Genomic DNA, 25609 nt, shown 5'->3' on the forward strand with positions numbered 1-25609 from the left:
AAATAAACCTGTTGGACTATAATCTGGTGTTGTGTGATTTTTAACTTTTACACCCCAGTCCAACACTGACACCTCCACATCATGTTTTGTTTACTTTGCTGTTAGAGACAGGACCAAATCTGTCTCTTTCACACTTTAATATGCACCCATTTTACATTTTTCTTTGCCTCTGCTAAAAGCATTAAACAAACATTTTCCAACACTTTTCAGTTCAGAAGAAGAGTTACATTAGACTCAACACACTGATTGTTTCTCACTCCACGGATGCTGCAGGATGTGCTGAGTTTCTCCATCATTCTCTGTGTTTTGTGCATGAATTTATAAATAAATATGTAATTTTTGATTTTTTTTAATAGAGGCATATCATTTTGGTTACTTCTGTTAAAGTTGTTTGTTTATTATTAAAAAAAACTATGTTGTTATTAGACAAAATCCCTCATGTTAGGCTGGTCCAGAAGATTAAGTTGCATGGTATCCATGGTGTGTTGGTAAGTTGGATACAAAACTGGCTTGGTCATAGAAGATAGAGGGTAGTAATGGAGGAGCCTTTTTCTGATTAGAGGTCTGTGAGCAGTGATAATTGTATGGATCAGTGGTGGCACCTATGATGTTTATCATACATGTAAATGATTTGGATGAAAATGTAGGTGGTCTGATTAGTAAGTTTGCAGATGACATGAAAATTGGTAGAGTTGCAGATAGTGAGGAAGGTTATCAAAGGATACAGATCGGGATATAGGTCAGTTGAAAAGTTGGCTGGATAAATGCCAGATGGAGTAAGTGTGATTTGATGCATTTTGGGAGATCAAATGCAAGAGGAAAGTATAAAGTAAATGGTAGGATCCTAAGAAATATTGATATAAAGAAGGATGTTGGGGTCCAAGTCTATAGTTCCCTGAAAGTGGCAACCCAAGTGGAAATGTTGGTAAAGAAGACGTGCAGCTTTCTTTCATCAGTCAGGGGATTGAATATAGTGTTTATATTACAGCTGTACAAGCCTTTAGTTAGAACACATTTGGAGTATTATGTGCACTTCTGTTTGCCACATAGTAGGAAGGATGTGGAGGATTTCAAAAGTTTTACAAGGGTATTGTTTGGATTAGGGTACATTAACTATAAGGAGAGGTTGGACAAACTTGATTGTTTTCATTAGAGCATCAGAAGCTGAGGGATGGCCTGATAGAAGTATATAAAATTCTGAGAACTATGGATAGGGTGGATAGTTGGAGTCCTTTTCCCAGATCAAATACTATGGGGCATAGGTTTAAGGTGCGATGAGTAAGTTTAAAGGAGATGCACAAGAGAATTTTTTTACACAAAGGGTGTTAGGTGCCTGGAATGTGCTGCCAGGGGAAGTGGTAGAAGCAGATATGTTAGCAAAGTTTAAAAGTCATTTAGACAAACCCATGACCAGGCAGGGAATAGAGGGATATAGACTGTGTGCAGACAGATGGAATTAGTTTAGAATGACATCGTGATCACACAGACATGGTGGACCAAAGGCCCTCTTCCTGTGCTGTACTGTTCTATGTTCTTATCTGACAATCTTTCCAGAACAGTGACCTAATTCAGTATGTGTTAGAAAGCAGGGATACCCTGGGGTGTTCATGGAAAATTGCTTTTACTGTGGTGGTTTATGACATGCAGGGTAAATGTTGAAGTCCATTAGCTTGTTTTTGCTTCAGGATAATGAAGGATTGATTTTAGCTTGTGAAACGAAGAGGTTAAAAGTTTTAAGGCAGTTTAGAGGAAACTTGATTGAGGTCAGAAACAAATATTATTCCACTATCAAAAAGCAGTGTTGGAGATTCAGGAAAATCACAATCGCATCAGTGTAAAAGTTTAGTTTATAGTCCTTCCAAAGCAGAAATGTTTGATTACAAATTGACATGTTTTTAAGAGTTGAGACATTCTAATCTCTGAGTTTTGTGAATACTCATGGAAGAAGACTTTAGAATTCACAAAAAGGACTGGGACAAAATAGTAAGTTGATTTTTAAGATTTTGAATTGAGCAGCAATTTCACAAGATTTGAAACGCTGTAACAGATAACATCAGGAAATGGGCTGAGACTTGTTTTGCTGTGTGTTTAAGATTTTTCAAATTCCCCTGTATATTTAGGTAGTTTTTTTTGTTTTTGACTTTTGTGCAATACACTACTGATCAGTTGTCTCATGCAACTATGTTTCAGTGAATAACCGCCATGTCAACTAACATACTAAAGATAGCAATCAGGCCAGACTTCAATCTGTTCTCTGACTTGTAGTAGCATCAGATGAGAATATGAGTGAGATATTTATTACTGGTTACCACAACAATGGCCAATTCTAATTATATCAGGATGACCTATGAAAAAGGTTGGATAAGTTCAAACTCCACCATCTGGAAATAAGTTGGGTCATTATTGTGGCATACAAGATATCAATTGACATCAACCAGACTCATTTTGTTGATTCATTCATAAGATGTGGGCATCACAGGGAAGACCAGCATTATTGCCCATCCCTAATTGCTTGGAGGACAGTTAAGAGTCAATCACATTACTGTGGGTCTGGAATTACATAGAGGCCAGACCAGGTAAGGACAGCAGATTTCCTTTCCTAAAGGGATCTAGATGGGTTGTTCCCTGACAACTGACAATGATCATGGTTGAACTCCTAATTCCAGATGTTTTTTGGATTCAAATTCTACTATGGCAGGAGTTGAACCCAGGTCCCTAGCACGTTATCTGCATCTCTTGATTAATGGTCTAGCAATAATACCATTAGGCCATCACTTCCCCCTTTCTTGTCTATAAAGCAATTTACTTCTATATGAAGCCCTTGTACATCATTGTCATTTTATAATTGAAAATAGCAGCCATTGTACATAGGTGGAGGAAAGAAAGAAGACATTTTACATGCACCAGATTTGTAATATATTTCATCTGTAGACTGCTTTTAATATTCAAAAATAAGCAAACAATAATGTAGATTTCCCTTGGTATTGAAATCTCAATTTAGATTACTTGTTTAGTCTGCCCCGTATCTTGAACTCACAACCCCTTGAATTAGCTGCAAAGGTGTGAACAATCAATGAATCTTCTTCTTCAGTTTTCTTTCCAGAGGTAGGTAATATCCACAGTGCCCCAGTCTCCACCCCAGACAGGGATAGGTGAAAGGTTCTAAATCCATCTCAACCAGTGCAGATGACCTTCCTAGAAATCAATATTGACACGAGGGATGGTACAGATTCCAATTTTCTTTCTATCGGGAATCTCTCCCACTATTCGGTCTGCCATTGGCATATGTTGGAATAAATTGCAGATTGCTGCTCAATCTGCTTGATTGCATTACGAATGCACTTTCCAAGACCATCAACTCCTGGAATGGGACATGAACCTGGAGCTTCTTACTCTAAGACAAGGACAGTATCCACTGAGCCATAATATCTACCATTCAGTGAAAATATTACCTCAAAAAGACATTAAACACTGAGTGTTACTTTAAATAAATCAAAATAGCAAAACAAAAGAAAATGTGAAAAATATCTTCAAATGCATTTTCAAAGATTTGTGTTACTCAAAGACACTGATATTTCAAAATCGGTGTATCATTTACAAAATCATTAGAGATGATAAATATATATAATATGAGACAGGGGAGTAATGTTTTGCTCATGCCCATGCTCATAGATCAAATAACTTCTTCTCATTGCTGATATTCTTATGTTACTATTTAAGTTCCCAGTTAGTTGTTGCAAATAATTGGTCTACAAAACAGCACTTAAAATGTAATGCATTGGTAGAAAAGCACTATGGGATACCCCACAGATATAAAAGGCATTTTATAAATACAAATGCTTTCTTCCTTTGAGTTTACTAAAACCCACAGCTTTTGTGCAGTTTTTTTCCCTCAAATACTGGAAATTAATTGTTTGTTATCAGATGTATGGGATTAGCTTCATATTAACACTTGTCAACATTCTCCATTAAGTGATGTTACTGATTGCATATGTTTTGTAATAGGAGTTTTGTTATTGCTGAAAAAAAAATTACTTCTACACTGGTGAAAACTGTGAATTAAGCAGTGCTTTTGTACATTTGACATCTCAAGACCTAGTTATATGGATTGCCAGGGCACTCCTAGGTGTGTTAATTATATTTGTTCACAATATTAAATTCTGGAAAGTCTCTATTACAGATCTTATACTTTAGACAAGTGAAAGTCATGTCATCAGTCTAGAGAAAGTTTCTTTATTGAAAGATTTCTTTATAATGTTAACCAGGACACTATGCATGCATGTTTGACTTGTAGATTCTGCTGCTGTATGCTGAATACAGAGTTACACAACTACTAAATCCATCTTACATGGTAGCGATTGGCAACAGTATATGATGCACCTTCTTAAAGGTATATTCTATCAGAAATGCCCCTTTTTGTTTAGAATTTTAGTTTTGCAAGATCGACTTATTTACATAACATCAAGAGAAAACAACTTTGTATCTGAATATATCCTTCTCTGAAACATTACAGCTGTCTGTTTATTCATCCAGTATCATTGTGGTGATCTTTGTTGGACACTGCTGTGTGTTTTCCAAAGGCTGTTCAGGGGTGCATTTTTGGCAATAATCTCTGATTCATCTTCCTCTCTTTTTGGATTATTGAATGCTTATAACCACTATAACCTGGTATTGTATGATTTTTAACTTTGTCCACCCACGTCCAACACTGGCACCTCCCAACCATGCTTATATTTTTGGCAGTATTGATTAGTGATGATTGAGAGAATTGTTGACAGTTATCAGCTGAATAGTAATTATGTATCAGTTCTGCAGTTTGAACTTGGAAGGAATGGGTGTGCATATTCAGTTCCAATTGTGTCAAATAGCCTGTCATCGGATTATCTACATGGAATTAGGTGATCTGCTCCCACTGTAATCATAGGGCGTTCAATAGTTTCCCTTGTAGTTTGTGGTCTTTATCATTGACTTGATGATATTATGGATGATTACCAAGGATAGGACCCTGAACTTGGTTAGTCTGTGATTTCTGGTCCTGTGGGGACACAACATCAACATTTGTGTTGGTCAGGATGAGTTGTTAGTTGTTTAATGACACTTATTGTAATGGGTCATAGGGATGGAATCTGCAAACTATTATATGTGGTGAGTCTTGCAGTAGCTTATTGAATTATCACTTGCCACATCTAGAAATGTGTAGATTTCAGATTGTGAGGTGGAAGAATGATTGCACCTGCATCCATTTCTAGTTTTGAATACAACCTTTGCTGGCCCTGTAATTGTGGTTGTATAATCTGCATGGAGGCAACACTTCTGTTGGTATCAAGCTTTCTGCACTGGCATATTCAGTGTTCTGTGATGCAAACATGCCTTGCAAGTATTGCATGCTGGACAATTTCTTGGTTCATATATAAAGCCCCAGCCTGCATTGTATAGTAGGTTTAACTGTATTGGCTATTGACACAATAATGGACAAATTACCCTGAGCCTGTAGGTTCAGTCAATGAGAAGTATGGTTTGATACTTACAACTGCATACAGTGGTGTTTCTATCTTGATATTCCTGTAAATGGAATCCAGAGTGTACATTAGAACTGCTAAGAGCAAATCTGCACTTTGTGGATTAGTTTTGATGACTAGGCTATCTTTTTGGTGCAGTAAACTGCCCTTGTTGACATGGTCCTGTGGCGACTTTGGGAGACCAAGTATCCTTTGGTTGGATGATGGACCCATAAATAATGTCAAATACACTCGGATGGAGTACCAAATATCTTATAAGATTATTAACAGTTGAAAAGATTGCACTTGAAAGGTGGATGAAATTTTTGAAACTGTCAAGATGTGTCAAAGACTATCAAGGATTGTCAAATCTGTCAAGAACTGACAAACCATGTTTTTAAGTGAGTGAGTGCTTTTCACAGAAAAGTGTAGTTTGATTTTTTTTTCACCAGTCTACATAGGCACTAATGGATACTTAGTCCATTGGCACAGTAGATAAAAGGGGAAGGGCTGGTAGGTGAACCTGTATTGGCATTAGTGCCATTAGGTTGCATGGGTATGAGGAATACTGGATGATAGTTGAAGGGCATAGGAGTGCATAACGGAAATTAAGGGTCATGCAGATGAGGGCATTAGGTGGTATGGACGGTTTTGGAAATTGTGTGAGATTGAGAGGAGTTATAGTGGGATGAGGATGAAAGATTATTTTCAAATGTATTTATTTACATGTTAGCTCAATTTTTGGAGACAGCGTTCGAGTCCTAGGCAGGCTTTCCATCTAGCCTACTTTGGAACCCAACAACCCCTTCAACTGTTCCTGAGTTGCTTGGCTTGTTTCATAATCCCTCTTGTGCCTACAGATTGAAAATGGGGAGTGCTGGTGACTGTTCCCAAAGGTCAGGTTCACGGAGCTGGGAATTCTTCCACTTCTGTAAATCTAATGTGGGAATGAAAAATAGGACGCTTTGCATATATGTCTGGCTGGTAGATGGACAGCAGTTTAAGATACATTTCCTTAAAGGTACATGCACATTATGTCATTTGCTCTTAGTAAAATAATTAATCTGTCAAAAAGTAAACCATGCATGTTAGTCATAAATGTACCTTGACTACATTTCCTCACATCCTACAGCTACACAATCCTTTATCCAAAATCCCGAAATCCAAAAAGCTCCGAAATCAGAAATTTCTCTCGTGAAGTTTTTTCTCCAGAACAAGGTTGTTTGGTATGCAAACAGTGAACCCAACTCCACACCCAATTGACCCACGTCACACAGATGTAATGTGGTGGCATGGACCGGCACTGGCAAGCGTCAATTCTGTCTCAGTACTTGTAGTGCTCACAGGTGCGTCGGCTGATTGGTAATTTTTGTTTTATTTCACTGAGAAACTGTCACTTATTCTGAAATCTGAAAAATTCCAAATTCAAAAAACCAGCTGGTCCAAAGAGTTTTGGATAAAGGATTGTGTACCTGTATTTTCTTAACAGCTCTATTCCATTCTTCCAGTTTTTCCATTTTAATTGCACATGTTCTGATTATGACACTTTCCATGCCAGTACTTCCAATATGTCCACACTTTCCTGCAGCTGAGGATGCTCCAGCAACGTGGTTGACAGGGCCTTCAACAAAATCTATTTGATTTCATAGATTTTTGCTCTCAACCCTTCCACTCTCTCCCAAAGGTACAATAGGGTTTCCCTTGCCCTTCTCGTCCATCATATCTGCCTTTATATTAAATCGATCATCCTCTGCCATTTCTATTACCTCCAGCTTGATACCATCATGAAACATACCTTCCCCTCCCCTCTCCTTTCAGCTTTATATAGTAATTGTTGCACTGTGCAGTCACTGCATACCCCCTCCCGAAACCATAGTATGTCCCTGTAGAACTACAGGATATGCAACAGTTGCCTTTTTACCCTCTTTCTTCCCACAATCTAAGGACCCAAGTACTACTTCAGGTTAAGAAAAAATCCATGCTTTAGAAGGATCACTGGAACCAAAATGGTAACTCTGCTTTCTCTCCACAGCCGCTGCCAGAACTGTTGAGTTTTCCCAGCAATTTCTGTTTTCTTTCACTTTTACTTGGTTTGCGAAACATCTCTTTAAGACCACAAGTGTGGCCAAGGGCTCTCAGTTACCTCTCCTTTTGATTCACCATCCTGCTCCCACCCAGAGCTCTCCATCCTTGGCTTCCTGCAGTCTTCTAATAATTCTCAACACACACTCAAGGAGCAGTACCTCATTTCCAAGATTTTGTACACAATGAGCCAGATTTTTCAATCTCAAAGAGATTCTGTCCCTTTTTTTAACAGAATATGAGAGATCCACATTTTTGAGAGGAGATTCTGCTCAGGACTATGTTAGAAATGTGGAAGCGTACTTCCATTCTGCAGTTTTGGAGAAGATTTGTAGCTCAGGTTGTGCATCAGGTTGTAAGTTTGCTCACTGAACTGGTAGATTTGTTCTCACATGTTTTGTCACCATGCTAAGTAACATCATCGGTGAGCCTTTGATGAAGTGCCGGTGTTCAGTCCCGCCTGTCATTTATCTATCTTGGTCTGTTGTGGTGGGTGATTTCACTTTCGATTCTGTTTCGGAAAGGTTGGTAAATGGGTTCCAAATCGGTTCATTTGTTAGTGGAGTTCTGGTTTGAATGCCAGGCCTCTAGGAATTCCCGTGTGTGTCTCTGTTTAGCCTGTTCCAGAATGGCTGTATTGTCCCAGTCGAATTGGTGTCCTTCTTCGTCTGTGTGTATGGATACCAGTGATAGTTGGTCATGTCTTTTGGTAGCTAGTTGGTGCTCATGTATCCTTGTGGCTAGTTTCTTGCCCGTCTGTCCAAAGTAATGTTTGTTGCAGTCCTTGCAGGGTATTTTTTATATGACGTTCATTTTGCTGGTTGGTGGTACTTTAAATTCATCAGAAGCTGTTTGTGTGTTGGTAGGTTTGAGGGGCCAGAGTAGTCTGGTCGTCATCTCCAAGATGTCTTTAATGTAGGGAAGCATGCCTAGAGTCTCTGGGCATATTGTGTCTTCTTGTTTAGGTCTGTTGTGTAGGAATCAGCAGACTGTGCTTATCAGGTACCTGTTGTTCCTGAATACATTGTATTGGTGTTTTTCCTCAGCTTCTTGTCATTCCTGGGTCTTGCAGTATGTTGTAGCTCGTTTAAATAATGTCCTGATGCAGCTCTGTTTGTGGGTATTGGGATGATTGCTTCTATAGTTGAGTATCTGGTCAGTGTGTGTGGCTTTCCTGTAAACGCTGGTCTGTAGCTTTCTATTGGCTTTGTGTTCTACCATGGCGTCTAGGAAGGGGAGTCTGTTGTTCTCTTCCTCTTTGGTGAACTTTATACCGGTAAAGATGTTGTTTACGTGTTTGTGGGTTTCTTCTAATTTATTGTGTTTCGTAATGAAAGGAGTGTCATCCACAAAGCTTGGGCTGGAGCATGGGGAGGGCTGTGCATTCTAACCTCTGCGTAACTACTTCTGCTAAGAGTCTTGATATTGGTGATCCCATAGGTGTCCCATTGATTTGTTTGTCGGTCTTGTTGTTGAAGGTGAAGTGGGTTGTGAGGCACAGGTCTACTAGTTTGAGGAAGCTGTCCTTGCTGATGGAGATGGTGCTGTCAGGTGTTTGTGTCCTTGGTTCATCCAGCAGTGAGGCCAGTGTTTTTTTGGCTAGGGTGATGTTTCTTGATGTGAAAGGGCCATCACATCAAAGGAAACCATAACCTCGTTGTTCTCTACCTTGGTGTCTTTGATGATGTTGAGGAATTCCTGGGTGGAGTGGATAGATTGTCTTGAGTCTTCTACTAGGTGTTTCAGTTTGTGTTGCAGTTCCTTACACACAAAGAGGGACACCAATTCGACTGGGACAATACATCCATCCCGGGATAGACTCAACAAAGACATGCACGGGAATTCCTAGAGACCTGGCATTCAAACCGGAACTCCATGAACAAACATATCGATTTGGAACCCATTTACCAACCTCTCAGAAAAAGAACTGGAAGTGATATCACCCACCACAACAGACCAAGACATAAATAACAAGTGGGGCAGAACACTGGCGCTTCATCGGAAGCTCACTGATGATGTTACCTAACATGGTGACAAAATGTTTGGGAACAAATCTACCAGCTCAGTGAGCAAACTTACAACCTGTACTTCCATTCTGACAGTAGTTTCGTGGCAAAGAACTGTCAGAGGAAGGAAAACTGCCCCTTTTCACAGCAGTCAGTATTCTGAAATTTAAATGTCCTGACAGCCACTTTGACAGCTGCTGTCAATACAGAAGTACATAAGTAAGTGTGATGTTGGGATCTTGGGTGCCAGATGGGTAGGAGGTGTAGAGTGCTAGTGAAGAAGGGTGCTAAGTGGGTCGAATGGCAGGATGTCAACTGGGGACTGGGAAGGGTGCCAGGTGATATGATGTCAAATGGATAGGCTACCAATTAAGGAGGATGCCAGGGTGCTAGGTAAGTAGGGTGCTATCTGATGAGAGGATAGAGTGCCAGCTGTGTATAGTACAAGGTGGGTGGTGTGAAAGTTGGCAATAGAGCAGGTATATATTTAGGATAGGTCAGAGTAGGCTAGAAAATTCAGGTCCAGCAAGTACTGGGTGGGTATGTGTCAGGTCTCGTGGGGGGTGAGGGTTTGACCTTGGCAGTGGAGTGGCTCTGCTTCAGTGGGCAGAGATGTAGAATTGATGGTCCTGTCCAGCAAGAGTCCCGGATGGTCAGGTCTGGAAGGAGCGAGAGTTGGTCCTGTGGACACTCAGTTCAAGTGCAAATTGTGACAGCGTGTCAACTCCTGGTTTGTGGAGGTGTCAATTTCTGGAAAGTGGGAGATGTCAGGTCCCTGGGTTGTGGGAGATATCAGGTCTCAAGATGAGGGCTTGGATCGCTGGGATTGTACTGGGTCCCAGGATGTTGGGATATTAGGACCCCTGGCATGTCAGTTCAGGTTTTGGGGGTGAAGAGTTCTGAGTGAAGTAATTGTGGGGTCTGTTTAATAGTTACTCAGGAGTTAGAATATGTATTCATTAGTCTAAATTTTCCTGAGTAACTAATTTACTTAATTTCATCAGAACCATCCAAAGTTTCTGACTTTTATAGAGACATTGGAGGGTTCCATGAGTTATGGAATTGCGAGGGAATGTTCACTTGCTTGGGCAATTCCTGTTATGTGTCCTACGGTAAGAATTCTGCAGGGTCCCGATGTGCAACTCCCACCCACGGATCTCTGGTCATCTGAAAATCTGCCCAATTGAGTTTAACAATTTCAGATCATCATCATGGCCCTCACTTGGGTATATCCTTGACCATGATGCTAGTGCCATATAAAAACTGTATTGCACAGAAAGGACCAACTAATATTTTACTCTCTGGGATTTTTGTATTTAAACACAATGATCTGAAGTACATACTATTTGAGTATACTTAGGGACACCCTGGTCCACGGCTTCTTCACTCCCAACATGTCCCCACACCCCCATGGCATCTTCCCCTGCAATCACACAAGGTGTATAACCTGCCTATTTACTTTTTCCCTCCTCACTATCCAAGCACCCAAACACACCTTCCAGGTGAAGCAATACTTACACTTCTCTCAATCTAGTCTACTGCATTCGCTTCTCACAATGTAGTCTCCTCTACATTGGAGAGACGACATTTGCAAAAATTACCTGAGTTTCTGGTTGCCTGCCACTTCAACACACCACCATGATCCCTGGCCAACATCTTTGCCTTGGGTTTGCTATAGTGCTCCAATGAAGCTGTAATAACAACACCTCATTTTCCGCTTGAGAACTCTGCAACCTTCTGGATTCTATACTGAGTTCAATAAATTTAGGGCCTCAACACCTGTTCTATCTCCTTACTCCAACCCCTTGCCAACACATGGGCTGCCACCACACACAACCCATTGTCAGCCAGTAATAGACCCCATTAGCAGCTAGTCATTCCCCTGATTGACTTTTCACCACTCCTTTGTCTGTCCTTCTATTTGTTTTCCTTCTATTTGGGCGCTATCTCCACCTATCGTTCCCCTCACCCCCATCTTCTGCATAAATGCTAACCTTTTCCTAACCGAGTGAAGAAGGGTCACTCGACCTGAAACGTTAATTCTGATTTCTCTCCACAGATGCTGCCAGACCTGCTGAGCTTTTCCAGAAATTTCTGTTTTTGTTTTTACAGCTTTCAGTATTTGCCTGATTTGTATTTTGAGATGATGGTTTCCCAGTCTCATTGTTTTGATGGAGATTTGTTTCAAAAGTTTCATCTAAATTGTTGTATGCACTGCAAGATGATCAGAGATTGCTGTGTATCACTAAAATAACCTTTTTTGGGTATTTACGTCTGTTTTGCGTATTGGATCTATCATTTTGCTAAGGTATTGGCAAACTTATGTTTGTTATAGATTACCTGATAGAGTCCCAGAAATCAAATCTGGGAGGTTTGCCCACTTGTTCACCATAACTTTTGGGAACAGCTGCAGAAACCCCAGGGTAAAGGTATATAGGGTGAATTCCCAATTTAAAAATGTACACATAAAGAATTCTGCTGAATCACAGTCAAGACCAAGGCGCATAGCCATGAAACATTGTTATTTCCATCTAACCCCATTGTATACCCTTGAAGATTAATGCCTTTGCTTTCTACAGAGGCCCTCTGGTTTTGTTTAACAGTGGAATGCCCAGATGCACGGTGCAAACAGCCTTGAGTAACTGTGAAAGTTTCACCAATATCTCGCCAAAGTTGTGACAGGAGTTCAGGAGAAAAACACAGTAGTTCAGAGCCAAACTTGAAAACAACTCAGCAGAACATAAATTCTAGAATTCAAAACATAACTTAACCATCTCTCCTTGAAGTAATTGTAATAAATTCTTCCAAATACTTTTATGGCTCAATTTCACAAAGCTTAAGAGTACCTTTAAAGTTAAGTGCCTACTCTCCAATAATTTAGCTGTGGTCTGACATTCTAAGTCATACCTACCACTCCTAAATCTCACATTATTGCCTCATTTCCATCACAGTATAAGTGGAAAAAAAACTACAGTTATTGTAAAAGCAAAAAGAAAAGCTTCCATTCAAATAGGAAACATGACAACTAAATAGCTCACATCAAGATCCCAATGGGCAATCCCTTGACATTACGGCATAGTCATGCAGCAAGATTAATGTAATGAAAGGAAATAGATTAAAACTTTCTGAATCATCAAATCACCTGAGCCTGAACTTCATTTCTTTCTATCCTGTGGCAGCTCCAAAGTCCAAACAACATGATCCCTGCAACATCAAATCCAATGGTAATCTGATAGGAACTTAAACTAACAAGGAGTAGGAACTGTTCAGATAAGGGCAAATTCATAAGTCTTAAGGGAAATGTTGAAAATGTACAATAGAGTAATGATTTGGGTAAAATCAAGCAGCTTGTATCTGGCAGAAATAGGAAGGATTATGATAACAGGATCAAGGCATTAGTGACTATAGCCACATTAGGGAGAAATAATAAGAAGTTGGAAATAAGATGTAGTTTCTGAATGTAAACAGTTTTTATCATAAAGTGGATGAGTTAATCGCACAAATAGAGATAATTGAATTTGATCGTGATATTGGATGGCCAAAGTCAGAACATAAATATTTTAGATGCATGAGTTTAAAAAATATTGAAAAGGAGGGAGTTGGCTCCAGTAATAAAGGTAGCAGTGAAAAAGACTCAGGAAATCCAACCAGTGTCTCAACACCGACAACCCCCAAATCTCCTGCAAGTTGCAGGTGACAAAAGCCCATGCCCTCCTTGAATAGATATACAAGTTCATCAACACCCCTCCAGCGGAGAGTCCTAGTACTTAAAAATTTTTTTAATGGAATATGTGTATTCCTGACTCAGCCTGCATTTATTGCTCATCTCTAGCTGCTCTTGAGAAGGTGATGGTGAGCTACCTTCTTGGACTGCTGCATTCCATCTGCTCTAGGTACACCCAGAATACTGTGAGGGAGGGAGTTCCAAGTTTCTGAGCCAGTGACACTGAAGAAAAGGAATTATATTTCCAAATCAGGATGGTGAGTGGCTTGGAGGGAAACTTGCATGAGGTGGTATTCCCATATACACGCTGCCCCTGTTCTTCCAGATGTTGGTGGTCATGAAGTTAGAAAGTGCTGTCATAGCTGCTTTGGTGAATTTCTGCAGTGCCTTTGTAGATGACACACACTGCTTCTACTGTGTGTCAGTGGTAGGTAGATTGAATGTTTATGGATATGATGCCAATCAAGCAGGCTGCTTTCTCCTGGGTGGCGTGAAGCTTATTGAACGTGGCTGCAGCTCCACCCATCCAGACAATTGGGCAGTATTCCATTATACCCTTGAATTGTAGATAGTGGACAGGCTTTAGAGATGCTACTCACTGGTGAGTTGTTCACTGCAGGATTCCTAGTCTCTGACCTGCTCTTGTAGCCACTGAATTTATATGGCTAGTCCAGTTCCATTTCTGGTCAAAAGTAACCCCCAGGATGTTGATAGTAGGGAACTCAATGATTATGTTGACATTGAATGTCAAGAGACTCTGGTTAGATTGTTTCTTATTGGAGATGCTAATTTCCTGGCTCTTGTATAGCGCTATTGTTACTGCCACTTGTTAGCCCATGCCTGGAGATATTGTCCAGGTCTTGCTGCATTTGAACATGGCTTGCTTCAGTATCTAAGGAGTCATGAATGGTGCTGAACATTTTGAAAAAATCGGTGAACATTCTCACTTCAGACCTAATGATGGAGGGAAGATGATTGATGCAGCAGCTGAACATGGTTGAACCTAGGACACTCCGCTGGAGACCTCCTGCAGACTGGTTCTGGAGCTGAGGTGACTCATTTCTAATAACCACAGCCATCTGTGTTTGTGTCAGGTATGACTTCAAACAGAGGAGAGTTCCATAAACATCTAAACAAAAGAAAGTCAGTAATTCTTCTTCAGAGTACATAGCATTTAAAGTTGCTCTAGTGTGGCAGAGGATGGGGTCCTTTGTGCAAATGAACAGATTCAGCTGAGAGTGATTAATACAGACATTCCAGGAAAATTCACAGAGCTAGTTCGAAAGACATGTTTCAGATGAGTCAGAATAGCAGATTGGCATAACTATCAAACCTCTCCGCACACTATCAGCGTGTCTGTATATTATTCCTTCAGGTCTTCTGTAGCACTGTTGTGCATCAAACTTTGTGGTCCCAATTTTTCAAAAAACCAAACAAATACCACCATTCAGAATGCTTTAAAACAGGTCTTGGAACAGATTATTATGCAGTAATTGCTAAACAAGCACTTCCTTGCCAGAGGCGTGTGCATTGCAACAAGGATCCTTTGTCGTCACTTATATACTTTTCATAAACAAGTATCTAATTCCTATTTTACAACAAGTTATTCATTTTGTATCATATGTGGTTTCTTGATTTGGTGTAAATCTGTTGACAACCCAACAAAGTCAACAGGTAGTAGCAAGTTTCAGATTTGTACAGAAACCCATTATAGAACTCAAAAGCAACACCTGATCCTTACTCTGGATTATAGTATGCTCTTTCTTCCACCGCAGGTAATGGTATCTCATGAGGTCAGCAACTGAAAACAAAATCAGATCCTAACATGTCATTTGGACACTTCAGTTATTGTCTTACGACCAGAAACGCGTGCTTTCTGAAACAAGCTTTTATTTCTCCTGTTAACTACTGTATCGTCTACATAACTCCCCCAGGACAATCTCCCACCCAGATTATCCTGAATTGCCACCTATTTTTAGGCCAGATTTGGAATGATGAACAGAATTAAATATGTTCTGATATATTTCCACCTCAAAACTGTTACAAAATTGTGCCTGTATGCTCCTCCCAAACCACATATTCCCTTGAAGGTCATTCCATCAAAATTACATTATGATTCAATATCATTTATAAGTAACTTTCACCAGTTTCTAAGTCTGAGCTGCCCTAAGGCAGATATCACACTAATGCTGCCCTTCTGTTAGCTGCTATTTAAGATTGTTGTTTATTTGCTTGTTCAATGACATTTCTTTTGCAATTTTGGAACTTGAATCAGGACTTTTGCAATTACATTTAATCAATCCTGCTCGAAATAAGAAACAGAAATTTCTTAATGGGAATGCTATCACATTCACTATTTTGAGGAGAGTGTTGAATTTATGTAGATGGTTGCATGGGAGGCTATTAGGGTCAGGCGTTGTTAACTAAAGTAGTCTCTTCACTACAATCACTTACCAGGGTCTGAAGGCCAAGAATGTTTATTTAAGTGCTCTCAAATCACAAGGAAAATATAGAAGAAGATGAGGGCCAACTGCCAAATAAAGAATAGCAAAACTAATAGCTTAGAACTTTCAACAATTAAGAGTAGGTCCAAATAAAGTCACTTTGCATACATCTGCTCTAACCTTTCCTACACACGGGCAACCTTAAAAGGTGCCTCGCTTTTCAAACCTTCAATCACTTCCTTTGTAACACTGAAATCTACTTTTCCCATGACATTATCCAAATTTTAGACTGTGCAACGAGAAATCATACCTTATTTTTGTGAAGTGTCATTTACATTACGTTTCATGGAAGGTTTCTCTCCATGAGACCTAATGGGTTTTCTTGCACTGCCATCACAAACTCACCACATTAACTCTGCTCTACATCAATGGTATCCCTCTCGTCCAACGTTGGCCCAGTTCTCCTAGTCATAATACCTGGATGTACTGGCTATTACTGAGATATCCTATCATCCAGAGTTTCCCTTTGACATCACATAGCAGCAGAGCAACCAAAATGAACACATCTCATGTGTTTTCCCCTGGATCAGTACCATGTGATCTGACAGTTTCATTCCTTTTAAACTATTTGGCATTTAGATACCACTGAGTGGTTGGTTTTCATTCCTTTTCTGAGCCTTTTTGGCAGTTTCCTCCAGTTGAATGGCTTGAAGTAAGGATAGCAGGTTTAGATTCCAGCATCTGCTGTGGTGAGCTTTAAATCAAAGTCGAGGAGAAAGTGAGGTCTGCAGATGCTGGAGATCAAAGTTGAAACTTTATTGCTGGAACAGCACAGCAGGTCAGGCAGCATCCAGGGAACAGGAGATTCGACGTTTCGGGCACAGGGATGCCTTCTTCAAGGATGCCTTCCTTGAAGAAGCTCTCTGCCTCTCTCTATTCCTGAAGAAGGGCCTGTGCCCGAAACGTCGAATCTCCTGTTCCCTGGATGCTGCCTGACCTGCTGTGCTGTTCCAGCAATAAAGTTTCAACTTAAATCAAAGTCGCCCAAGCATTTCCTGTGTCTCTGAATTACTTATCCAGTGATGATACCACTACACCATCACCTCCATAGTAAATAAGCAAGATGCTACTTATTTAATTACTACAACTGTTTATGGATTACATGAATGTGGCTTGCATTACCAAAGAGAATGCTGGGATCACACTAATCTCAAGTCTATTACTAGCTCTTCATTTTTTCTGACCCAGTCCCCATGACATCGCCAAAGTGAGTGGTACTTGCTGCACTCAAACAAGCATTCATCTTTTCAACCCCGTATAAAATAGGGAGAGGATTGTAGTGAGCCACAGGTCACCAATTTCATGTCCCTTTACTTATTTTGATTGCTGTCTGTGTGGAATTTGCACATTCTCACTGTGTCTGTGTATGTGTTTCCTCTTGGTGCTCTGGTTTCCTCCCACAGTCCAATGATGTGCAGGTTAGATGGATTGGCCATGTTAAATTGCCTATACTGTCCAGGAATGTGTAGGTTATGTCAATTAGCCATGGGAAATGCAGGGCTATAGCGACAGATTAAGGGGTGTGTCTGTGTGAGATGTATCTTGGAGGGTTGGTATGGACTCAATGGGCCAAATAGACTGTTTCTACACTGTAGGAATGAGTCTATGAGTCTATTCAATGAATTCTGTGATTCTGTGTTTCTGTTCCTTGATCTGTGTGCATTTGCTGCTGTCAATGAGTTGGAGAGAACTTTGTCACACTTCAGTAAGAGCTGAATGGCCAATGGAAGATTTTAATCAATCCTATCTAAGATGATGTTTTGAGTGAGTTCGCTGTAATAGAGGCTGGTCAAATGTCATGCGTGATGCTCCATACATAAAACTGCTAATTCAACATATGAATACAGCATCACAAAAGCGTGGAATACATTAGCACTCATACTGAAAACAGACTAACCCAATCTCTCTCCAATCACACACATTTCAGCTGGGATATTTAAAGGGATATCACACATTTCCTATTGTTGCTGTACAATTATCCTCTTTCTTTTGCAACTCTTGAGGCTTGGCATCTGCACCAGCCAAGGAGAGCGCAGAGCATTCTTTCCCTTTGATAGAGACAATCTCTGCAGTCCCTATCTCAAACACCCTACCACCCGTCTTGTGTGCCCCACCAAGTTACGTTCATTTGGACTGGTGGACAGTCTATATGAGTCCTGTGATAGTGCAACTTCCTCTGAAGTCTTTGATCTCATAGAGTCATAGATATCCAGTCACACAGCAGTGAAACAGATCCGCCAGTCCAACTAGTCCATGCTGATCAAAATCCCAAACTAAACTACTCCCATCTCCCTGCATTTGGCCCATATCTCTCTCAGCATTTATTATTCATGCACTTATCCAAACCTCTTTTAAACATTGTAATTGTACCTGCATCCATCACTTTGTCTGGAAGTTCTTTTACACACGAACCATCCTCTGTGTAAAAAAAAGTTGCCCTCGTGTCTTTTTTAAAATCTTTCTACTTTCACTTAAAAATATGTCAAGTAGCCTTGAAATCACCCAAACTTGAAAAGACTCCTGCTATTCACCTTATCTATACCTGTCATGATTTTATACACCTGTATAAGATCACCCCTCAATCTTCTATGCTCCAATTAAAAAAGTCCCAGCCTATCCAGCCTCTCCTTATAACTAAGACCCTCCTCCATTTCTGGCAGTATCTTCTGAACTCTCTCCAGCCTAATAATATCCTTCCTATAGCAGGAAGACTAGGACTGGACACAGTATTCCAGAAGAAGCCTCTTCAGTTCGTATGAACTGTTTGAAAGGTTTATGGGAGATGAAGGACATGAATTAGACCTGCCAAGTTGAAAAAATTCTAAGTATCACACAAACTATAGTATTTGAGTTGTTAAGCCAACATAAATAATTGTTGTATTACCTGTGGCCATGTGATATTTTATTCTGTCACTAGATAGCTAAGAGGTCCCCAGTTCTCTATCTCCAGCATTCAGCACACTGAGACTCAACTTATCTCTAGCACCTGTTTGCCTGCAGCTGTTAGTTGTGGAGATAGCTGGAGGTTTCTTCTCTGCCTTTCCCTGCTACCGGGAAGGAAAGAAAGAAGTCTATGATCTATCTTCGTTTATGTTAGCATTGACTGCTTCATTGGTCAGTGCTTTGAGTATGGGAGTTGGGGTGTCATATTGTGGCTCTACTGGATATTGGTTAGGCCACTTTTAGAATGTTGTATTCAATTCTGGTCTAGCTGCTATAGGAAAAATGTCATTAAACTTGAAAGGGTTCAGAAAAGATTTACAAGGATGTTGCCAGGATTGGAGGGTTTGAGCTATAGGGAGAGTATGAATAGGCTGAGACTTTTCTCCCTGGGGTGTCAGAGGCTGAGGGGTGACCTTATAGAGGTTTATAAAACTATGAGGGGCATAGACTGAGTGAATAGCCAGGGGTTTTTCCCCAGAGTCCAAACAGGTTTAAGGTGAGAGGAGAAAGATTTAAAAGGTAGATGAGGGCCAACATTTTCAGATGAGGATGGTGTGTGTACGGAATTAGCTCTCAGAGGAAGTGATAGGGGTGGGTACAATTACAACATTTAAAAGACATCTAGCTGGGTACAAGAAAAGGAGGGTTGAGAGGGATATGGGCTGAATGCTGGCAACTGGAACTAAATTAGTTTAAGATATCTGGTCAGCGCGGATGAATTGGACTAAAGGGTCTGATGACGTGCTGTATTACTCTATGACTATGACTCTAAATACTAGTTGTATGTTTCAACTTTTATCTTAAGAATTGAAATAGCTGACAGTGGTTGTTGTCATGAGCCCTCATACCATTGGTTGGAAATTCTGGAAATCAGACTCTAAAATGCATTCTGAAAGATTGGGTCCCCCATGTGTTGACAGGCTCCCCTACTATCAGAGGGTTGACATCCATCCCAAAGATTATGAGAGATAAGACCAAATGGACTGCAGTATTCAAGATGGCAGCTCACCATCTCCTTCTCAAGGGAATTAACGATGGCAATAAATACTGGCTTAACCAACAATATTCACATTCTGCTAAGTGTAATGAAAAATAAGAATATGAGTGAAGAAGTTTACGTGAGAGAAGATTTATATTGTCACCTGAGCCTCTTAGCCAGGTCAATCAGTAAAGTCACTGATTCTCCTCTAAAGTCATGTTGCCTATTAAAATTGTGGAGATTTCAGTTACATTCTGCCATATACTTCTCTGAGATATGCCCACTTCTTTTATGCGTGCTTAAACAATCTGATTGTTTGACCTCTTGAAAGCTCTTGTTCCTTCTACTCTCTTGTCAAAAAATTATGTTTTCCCTTAATTAGCTGAAATATTTTAAATTCTACAGCAGAACTGAATTTCCATCCATCCAAGTGACAGCAAGCCAATGACCTCAGGTCTTCTGTCCCCTAGATACTTCTACGTGACCAGGTGAGTCTTGGAGGATCAAACATGGCTGGGCGCACTGTTACAACTGCATAGCTTCTTTGTATACATCTCTCACTAAATGTTTTTTCTCATTGCTATCTTTTTGAGATCTGTATAATAGGGTTATGTATTTAAGCCTTTTCTTTTCACTTAATAACATTCAGTTTTAGTGCAGGAAAAACATTGTTGAAATTCATTAATGTCAAGCTTGAGTTATAAAACCCAACATAAGTGCAAAGGAAGTCAGAGTCTCGTCATTTTTTGGTCTTCAGAAAGTGCTTATGTTGCAAGTATCAAAAGATGGAGGAAAAGTTAGTTGCTGCTTGACTCTTTCTTTCTTCATTTGCATTTATGTGTGTTAACCCAACTGGACGACTATCATCCTTCAACAATTCAGCAGACCCAGATAAGGATAAATCATTATGTTCCTCGTGTAACATGACCAAGTAATGATTTTTTTTATGCACAGCCATGTACCCTGCAGCACAACTGGTGTCAAACCCTTGACAGTGACTTGCACGTGTTCTGTGCTACTCTATTGAAAATCTCACTAACACCAAAGCTATTATGTTTGTAGACAATGATTTATGACAATGATTTATTATTATTCTTTGACATTTGTAACTTGAGATGACTTACTGGATTTTAATACTTTAACTGTTTGCTGTAGGAGATATGATACTGCCACACTCCCACTCATGATGAATGTCACATACATGGTGTAGGCACATAACTTGATCCAGGACAAAGGATGGAATATTTGTCTTACTACACCACAGGGTAAATATATTCAAAACTATCTGCAAATGCCCAGAAGCCTAAGAACAGCTTTGATTCTCCAGTGGTTCATCAGTGGAATTAATATCACCAACATGATGTGCTGCCAAATCTTATCTGAATTATTAGGGTGAGGCCAAATGCTTCCTTAAATAAAAATCTGCAGGTGAGTCATCTTTGGCTGCTTTCACAGATATTTTACCAGCTGTTTGCAATGTCCTATTGACAAAATTCAAGGTGATCACCAGGATGGGACTGAAATGGTCAAATGCACAGGTAATTGACCATAATCTCTGTCTAATCCAGATATAGATTGAATTGTTTCTTAAAATAAATGTCTATGCATGAGACGATCTAGTCACAAATCTAAACTGCATACTCATAAAAAAGCCAGTTCTAACTTGCTAGAATTGGTGACAATAGGAAAGCAGCAGTCTCCAAACAAGGTCAGAAGAGTAATTATCATGTTAATGTTAATGATTGGCACGTTGCCAATGTTAGAAAGCCTACAACCAGGCAGCCACAGCTGCTCAGCTGATTGGTCAATTTTAATATACATATTAGAGTCCAATGTTTTATGTAGGACCCTGATTGTTCATTTAAATTACAAGTTGTTGCCACATATCGAGTGCACTGGTTGGTTGGTTTGATTGGCAGCGGTGCAAAACAGGCTCCTGCAAAGTTAATGTTAATTTATAATTATTGGACCAGGAGGAATAAGAGAGCACTAGATCCACAGATTAAATCAGAACTGTTCTTCTTCTAAGTTTCTTCCTCTACTTTCCATTTGTGCAGCTCAATTTTGGCTTAATCTGCACCAAGAAAACTGCAGGCAGCTGGGACTAGTTTAGTTTGGGAACATGGTTGGCATCGACTGGTTGAACCGAAGGGTCTGTTTCCACGTTGTATGACTCTATGAAGCTCATTTACCACCTTCAGATTTCTGATTTCATTTAAGTCAACCCTGAGTTTCTTAATGACTGGAGTCTTCTCCACTGGAACACGTGGACTGCTATTAGGTTCCACCAGCTCACCTTCCATATTTTAGAACTGATTACATGCTAACGTGGATTTGCTCTGTGCTTTGATTCATATCTTCCTGTCATGGAGTCATAGAGCAGTAGAGCCATATAGCATGGAAATATGATCCTTCAATCCATTTTATCCATACTGACCAGGTTTCCGAAAGAAAACTAGTTCCATTTGCCTGTTTTAAGCCCATATCCCTCTAATCCTTTTACTATTCATGTACCTAACCAAATACCTTTTAAATGTTGTAACCATACCTGTATCTACCACTTACTCTGGCAATTAATTTGATATACACACCACCCTCTGTGTGAAAAAGTTGCCCCTCAAGTCCCTTTTAAGTCTTTCTCCTGCCACTTTAAACCTATGCCCTCTAGTTTTGAGCTTCCCTACCTATGGAAAGGACCCTTGCTATTCACCTTATCCGTGCCCTTAAGATTTTAAAAACCTCTATAAGATCACCCCTCCAATGGCCCATCTGTCCAAGGTCCCGTTGCACTCCGAGATAATCTTCTTCATTGTCTATTACACCACTTATTTTGGTGTTATCTGCAAACTTGTGGGCGTTTGGAATGCCTTGCCAGCAAAGGTGGTAGAGGCAGGCACGGTAGATTAATTTAAGATGCGTCTGGACAGATGCATGAGTAGGTGGGGAGCAGAGGGATACAAATGCTTAGGAATTGACCGACAGGTTTAGACAGTACATATGAATCGACTCAGGCTTGGAGGGCTGAAGGGCCTGTTCCTAGACTGTAAATTTTCTTTGTTCTTTATTCTTTGTTCTATTTCCTATATTCGCATCCGAATAATTTAAGTAAATGATGAAAAGCAGTAGATCCAGCGCTGATCCTTGCAGCGCACCACTGGTCACAGGTCTTCAGTCTGGAAAACAACTCTCCGCCGCCACCCTCTGTCTCCTACCTGCAAGCCAATTTTGTCTCCAATTGCCTAGCTCCCCCTGGATTCAATGTGATCTAATCTTGCTAACCAGTATACCATGCAGAGCCTTGTCAAATGCCTTGCTGAAGTTTGTATAGACAAACTTGACCACTCTGCCTTCATCAATCTTCTTTGTCACGTCTTCAAAAATCTCAAAATGAGACACAATTACCCACACACAAAGCCATGTTGACTATCCCTTTTCAGTTCTTGCCTTTCCAAATGCTTGAAAATCCTGTCTCTCAGAATTCCTCCAATAACTTACTAGCCACTGACACCAGGCTGTCTGGTCAATAGTACCCTGGCTTTTCCTTAACACCTTTCTTAAATAATGGCACCACATTTGCCAACCTCCTGTCTTCCAGCACCTTACCCGTGGCTATTGATGATACAAAAATCTCAGCAAAGGGCCCAGCAATCTCTTCCATAGCTTCCCACAAAGTGCTGGGATACACCTGACGAGATCCCAAGGATTTATCCACCTTTATGCATTTTAAGATGCCCAGCATCTCTTTTTCTGAAATATGGTCATTTTTCCAAGATATCAATATTTATTTTCCCAAGTTCACTAGCTTCCATGTTCTTCTCCACAGTAAATACTGGCATGAAATACTTGTTTAATATCTCACCCATCTCCTGTGGTTCCACCCATAAAAGGTCATATGATATTTAAGGGGTTCTGGTCTCTCCCCAGTTAATCTTTTGCTCATAATGTATTTTCTTGAAGAAATGTTCAAGATGGCTTTTTGTCAGGCTCTTTGCACATGTAGTCAGGTGTAATTAAATACAGGCAGTTGAAACTGGGATCTCCATACACATTTTGCTGAGGAAACATTGAGATTTCAGAGGTTTTTTTCATTAAAAGAAAGCTGGAACAGGGTTTCAGTTACCACATGTGCCTGTCACAAAGGTATCTCATAAAGGCAGAGTATGAACTGGGCAGCTTGTCTCACTCTCTCTCTGTACTACAACTGAACACCAAACAATGTCCAAAACAAAGCTGTAAACACCAGGTAGATAATTTTCAGTAAATTCAACAATGAACCAAAGTTATAAGACTCTGATGAACCTAGCCTTGGTTGTTTAATTAGTTTAAACATAATTTCTACTTTCCATGACCTGTCAAAAAGAAAGACAGCTAACTCTTCAACTTTTCAAATGAATCGCTTTTCAATAAAACATTAGTTATGAAACACCTTCATAACAATGTGCATATAACCTGCAGAAAAGTATCAAACCTGAGGAGAAAAGGAAAGAATGATTACCATCACTCATAGTGCATTACAATAAATATGCTGTTACAGTACTGCTGAAGAATGCATATATCAATAACTACCATCATTATTGCTTTATGTTTTATAAGTTCTCCAAAGCTAAAGGAAGAAATGTAGAATCAGAAGACAGTTCAGTAGATGAAACAATGTTTTTCTCTGAAAACATCGGTATACCACGACAATGATTGTTCTTGGTGCTACCACAAGATATATTGAAGTAAGTGCCTCCACTGGCCCTTTGAAATCATTTGCTTGTCCATTTCATTTATATTGGTCAATACCCATGTTAATTTGTAGTGCATCATCATTCTGAACAATCATATATATTCTCAGCTTGTGCAAATTAAGCCCTATTCTCTCGCTCAGATTCCGCAGTTGTTATTACATAATATCAAATATAATTAGATTATGTTTTGACAATATATCCAGTTTTATTTTAAATAAAGTATGAAAAATGCTCAAATTGATGGAGCAAATATGACATGTGATAATGCAGCAAGATCCCCAATTTGCAGAAAATCAGTCTATTCCAACATAGATAAAGGAAGTCTTTTATTGAGCATTTTGAAGCACACAGTGAGAAGGCAGAAAAACACGAGAAATTTATCATTTGACCAAGTTGCTTTAAATTCTTCAGCATAAGATTCATAAGGAGTAAAATATAAATTATTCTTTAAACAGAAATTAGTGTACTTAGCAGTACAGCCATGATATGGATGGGAATCACACAAGGTGTTATATTTGATATTGAGAGCTTGCATAACTCAGAGGCAATATCCTATCTATTCTTAATACTGTTACTTGTTGTTTACTTGATGACATTCTCCCATATAACCTTCGTATATATTGAGCCCTTGTATAAAAGTTTATTATAAGATAAATCCAGTACCTGGGCAAAATACCAAGCTTTATAACATATGTATTTAATGAAGTGACTTAAAGAAATACCCATTATGTCTAATTTTCCACAAATACCATTGTTTACCAGGCATGTGCATTTGTCTTTTATATGTACACAGTCATGCCATCGGCTCCATTTTAACATCTTGATGTGGTAATAAAAGGTTCACTAGCTAAAGGAAGCATAGATTTCCAAAATATTATGCATTGTCCCTACGCGTAGCACACATAATGCCATGGAAATCATAAAAGGTAAAAGCTATATTGGAAATCAAGTTAAGGTGTTCCTCATATTATGAGTTGCCCATATCTGATTAGGATTAATATATTTTTGTTTTATGAAAGATGCAAGTTAAGTGGTGCTGTAACTAGAATTAACATTTATCAGCCATTAACTGGGTGATTACAGGTTTTATGTTAGTGCACAGAACTAGGATCAACGACAGTGACTGTATGCCAAATATCTTAA

The 25609-nt window shown here is 39.7% G+C and overlaps 1 long non-coding RNA gene across 1 annotated transcript in view; it reads left to right on the plus strand.

Moving 5' to 3' along the window:
* Nucleotides 1-20139: 20139 nt before the first annotated feature.
* The window catches only part of LOC122552744, a 40442-nt gene continuing 34972 nt past the window's right edge, over nt 20140-25609 (plus strand). The window contains exon 1 of the long non-coding RNA XR_006312477.1: nt 20140-20224. This is a non-coding gene — a long non-coding RNA (uncharacterized LOC122552744). The remainder of the gene's footprint in view (nt 20225-25609) is intronic.

This window comes from Chiloscyllium plagiosum, chromosome 9 (assembly GCF_004010195.1).
Source record: "Chiloscyllium plagiosum isolate BGI_BamShark_2017 chromosome 9, ASM401019v2, whole genome shotgun sequence".
NCBI lineage: Eukaryota > Metazoa > Chordata > Chondrichthyes > Orectolobiformes > Hemiscylliidae > Chiloscyllium > Chiloscyllium plagiosum.